This window comes from Schistocerca piceifrons, chromosome 10 (genome assembly GCF_021461385.2).
Source record: "Schistocerca piceifrons isolate TAMUIC-IGC-003096 chromosome 10, iqSchPice1.1, whole genome shotgun sequence".
Lineage (NCBI taxonomy): Eukaryota > Metazoa > Arthropoda > Insecta > Orthoptera > Acrididae > Schistocerca > Schistocerca piceifrons.
Window position 1 is genome coordinate 115,254,688 of NC_060147.1, and position 4,488 is coordinate 115,259,175.

Below are 4,488 nucleotides of genomic sequence, written 5' to 3' on the forward strand. Positions count from 1 at the left end.
TTCTGTTTCAAGTGGAGCCGAAGTCAAGCTGTCTAGAGTACAATCAAGTACGCTTATGAAATATCGTGTGGCTAGGACTGGTCGCCTGGTGCAAGTCTTTTGAGTTGACGCCACTTCGGCGACTTGTGCGTCGATGGGGATGATGGTGGTGGTGGTGGTGATAGCACAACACCCAGACCCTGAATACAGAAAATCTCCGAAGCAGCCGAGAATCGAACCCGGTCCCCTCAGCATAACATTCCGTCGCGCTGACTACTCAGCTATCGAGGCGGACAGTACGATTATAAGGCTGCGTTTTATGTTGTGCGTTACACGCACATACTGACCGATAATAAGGGTCAACAGCTTTACCGGCGCATTGGACTTGGACAGCACTGGCCAGCCAGCTGGTCCAATTAACCTGCAGTGACGTGAGCGGTTGCAGTTAATATATAGAGGCGATCGGGGAAGCAATATACTGTAGCTCCGAACGTCATTTGATTTTTTGAACAGAATGAGATAATACATTACAAAACTCGGGCGTTACGCTTCTTAGCGGACCAGACGCAAAAATTTAACATTGTCTCGTTCTTAAGCACTCCGTCTTCAGTCCACCAGTGGCCCATCGGGATCATCCGACCGCCGTGTCATCCTCACTGAGGATGCGGATAGGAGGGGCGTGCCGGCCGAAGTGGCCGTGCGGTTAAAGGCGCTGCAGTCTGGAACCGCAAGACCGCTACGGTCGCAGGTTCGAATCCTGCCTCGGGCATGGATGTTTGTGATGTCCTTAGATTAGTTAGGTTTAACTAGTTCTAAGTTCTAGGGGACTAATGACCTCAGCAGTTGAGTCCCATAGTGCTCAGAGCCATTTGAACCATTTTTTTTGGAGGGGCGTGTGGTTAGCACACTGCTCTCCCGGAGCCGCTACTATTCGGTCGAGTAGCTCCTCAATTGGCATCACGAGGCTGAGTGCACCTCGAAAAATGGCAACAGCGCATGGCGTCCCGGACGGTCACCCATCAAAGTGCCGCCCACGCCCGACAGCGCTTAACTTCGGTGATCTGACGGAAATCAGTGTATCCACTGCGGCAAGACCGTTGCCTCGTCTCGTTCTTAGCTAACATAGTATTGTAATTGAAAAGAAGAGTGGTCAAATTCCAAACCTCAACACGAAGTAAATTTTCTGCGCGAGTTATGTGTGAAATAAAAGTGCATAGCTAGAATTTCAGCGTATAGTTAAACATGAACCAACTGTAGGTATTACTGTGAAATCTTGCCATATATGAATTTGAGAAGTACACTTAAGCAAACTTGCGGCAAATTGAAAGAGTGTGGATAAACCCTTTCCTTCCCAAATTTCTCTCCTTCATACCTCCTCAGCCGGTCGGCGTGGCCGAGCGGCTCTAGGCGCTTCAGTCTGGAACCGCGCGACCGCTACGGTCGCAGGTTCGAATCCTGCCGCGGGCATGGGTGTGTGTGATGTCCTTAGGTTAGTTAGGTTTAAGTAGTTGTAAGTTCTAGGGGACTGATGACCATAGATGTTAAGTCCCATAGTGCTCAGAGCCATTTGAACCATTTTGAACAAGTCGATATGCTTCTCATTCACGGAAAATGCCAACGAAATTCAATGAGAGCTAGAGACTTCATATCCCCAAAGTACTCACCCTACACGTTTTACATTTAAATATGTGTATGATAAATTGAGAACAACTGCATCTTTAACGCATCGGAAACACATCCGGCGAAGGAAACATACTAACGAGGAAACGGAAATTGGTACTCTTACCACTGTGGTTCGAGATCCTTGTGGTAGTTCGCGTCAGATTGCAAGGGAATCTGGAATGGGCCAGAGTAGTGTTTTTCGTGTTCTGTATCGCCAAAAATATCATCCTTACCATATCAGTCTCCACCAAGAATTAACTGGTACGGATTGTATGCATCGCATTGAATTCTGCCGATGGGCTGAACTTCAGATACAGAGGGATGACACATTTATTAATTTGATTTTTATTTACTGCATTATTGGGCAACTGAAAATCCATGCTGGCTGTGAAGAGTTGCACACCAAAAACCGTGATCGGTGAAAGTATAGTGTGGGATTCTGGAAGACAGAATTATAGGCCCCTATTTGATCAGGAAGTACACCACATTCCTGCATTAAACATTAGGGTCTGTTATTTGAAGAAATACCTTTAGGATCAAAGAACAGTATGTGGTATCAACACGATGGGTACCCTGCACATTTTTTGCTGATGGCTCTAAATGAGTTGCAGAGACAATTCCCAAATCGTTGGATTGGACGTGGAGGATATGTGTCGTGGCCGGCTAGTTCGCTAGGCTAGACGCCTCCGGATTTTTTCTTGTGGGGATTCGTAAAAGACATTGTTTATAAAGACGTTCCAACTACACCTGAAGATATGCGAGAGAGAATTGTCAGAGTATGTGCTTCCATAAGTGCCGATGTGATAAGGAATACCACTAAATCCATAATAACAAAATTGCAGCACTGCACTGATACCAATGGTATTCACTTCAAACACCTTCTGTAAATGACGGTTATGCCACCGTTTTGACCGGCGTTGACCTTCAAAGACGTTACTGTTACTCATAGTTGGATTCGTCTCGGTAGCCGCTATCAGAAAATGGGTACCAAACTATAGCATCCCATTTAAAAATACAAAGTTGACCTTTATATCTCTGAAGCGACCCCACCTAACAACAAAAAACCAACGTCATATTATGGTCCCCATCGTCCCATGCAACTTTTGTTCCACAAACGTTTCAGCTCCTATCACACTTTCGGAATTATTTTTGGTGGCAATAGTTAGTGACAGCCTGTATAACGTGCTGACTGTACATGCCAGCGCTCGGCTGTGGCGTGTGAGAAAGCTTCGTGCTTTAGTTCCACTGCGTCTGGCAGCTTAAATGCCTTGTTGTCTCAAGCGACAAATCTGTTAACTTGGCTCCACATTAATTGTACTCTGTTCATACTGCAGTGGTACGGTAGCGACTGTATAACTGGAGCATTACTACGCTCTGTCCGATGCGGTGAAAATTCTTGTTTTTATGTTTCTACGATGCTTATTACTCTGGCTCGTACGAGACTACATCTATGGTATTAAAAACGGACATACTCCAGATAATCAGTATTTAATTTCTCATTTCTGTCCCACAAATTTAATTTGTAATATTTCCTTAATTTAAACAATCTTTGATAAAATATCGTTAATAAGAATTTATATTTGCAATGGAAACTGGAATTTTGTGTGCGATGTGCATTTTTCATAAAATAATGGTAATTAGATTTGTGTTAATCAGCATGTATTTTATCAGTTTTACATTGAAATGATGCAGGAATGCGAGCTGAACTAAAAAAAAATCCAAAAATTCAACCCCAGTCAGATTCGAACAAGCGACTCACAGAATACGTCTCAAACACTATCGATTAAACCGCGCACGAGGTCTGCAAAAATGCGTTAACTTTATTTCACCGAAGTCCCTCGGTAAAATTCAATTTCCTCTGTGAAAAACATTAAGTACGAGCTGTTTCTTGGCACTTTTAACGATGTTCGACGCCCGTGCTTCACTACGGAGCACGAAACAGCGTCAGCTACTTTAACTGCGTATTAACAGCGTGACAATCAGAGCACAACAAACGTTAATGGTTGCTAATACATACATCTTAAAGTCTCATTTACAGTGTCATAGCAATAAGATATGTAATACGTTAAGTAGGCTCCACTTCCAAGAGCGTAACACCACCAGTTTACGTGTGCTATGGCTGCTGGCCAGTCATAGCGTTTGTGTGTTTTTTTATTATTTTTTTTTACATCAGGTTTATTCTTATGACGGAGTATGGGTAAACATTTTTCTCTAACACAAGTGCATTTTTGAAATGTGCTAAATACAAATAGGAGAAACAATTCTTTTCCATTTGAGATAATTCTTGAGAGCTTCAAAAGCTTTAAGCGAAAGCAAAAGAAACTATACCTGTTGTATTTTCTAGCTTCAATGAAAACATTAAACTGAGCGGAAATAATAAAAATATAAAAATTCTGTTATTTTTTCGTTTAATAAAGGAACTTTTTAATTCCATAATTAACAAATATTTGCTTTCCATTGGAAAAGCTGGCAGCTTTCATACTGATGCACCTGTGTTGGTCCATATTGATGTGTCTAATGTTTTAACATCAGCACCAAAATGTGGGATTATTTATGTACCACATCCCACAACGTTGTACAAGATAAGGAAGGTCTTGGGTGAAATTTAAGCCCCATTGCATGATGATTTAATTGAAAAGTTTAGATTACAGACACACAAGCAATTATCTCGCTAAGGCGTGTTCGTGGTCCGTATGTTTGCTGGAAGGTTTTAGCGCCTACCTGTGTATCCTACACAAACACGAGTGTCAGTTTTAGCTATTAGTTGTGATATGTGCTGTATACTAACTTCTCGCTCTCACGGATGAAAGAAGACAACCAAGTTCCACAAGGTCTTCGCGTAGACTG

General features: G+C 42.7%; 1 pseudogene; it reads right to left on the reverse strand.

Annotated features, from left to right (window-relative positions):
- Positions 1 to 963: 963 nt before the first annotated feature.
- On the reverse strand, positions 964 to 1,081 carry LOC124719134 (annotated as a pseudogene).
- Between the last annotated feature and the right edge of the window lie 3,407 nt (positions 1,082 to 4,488).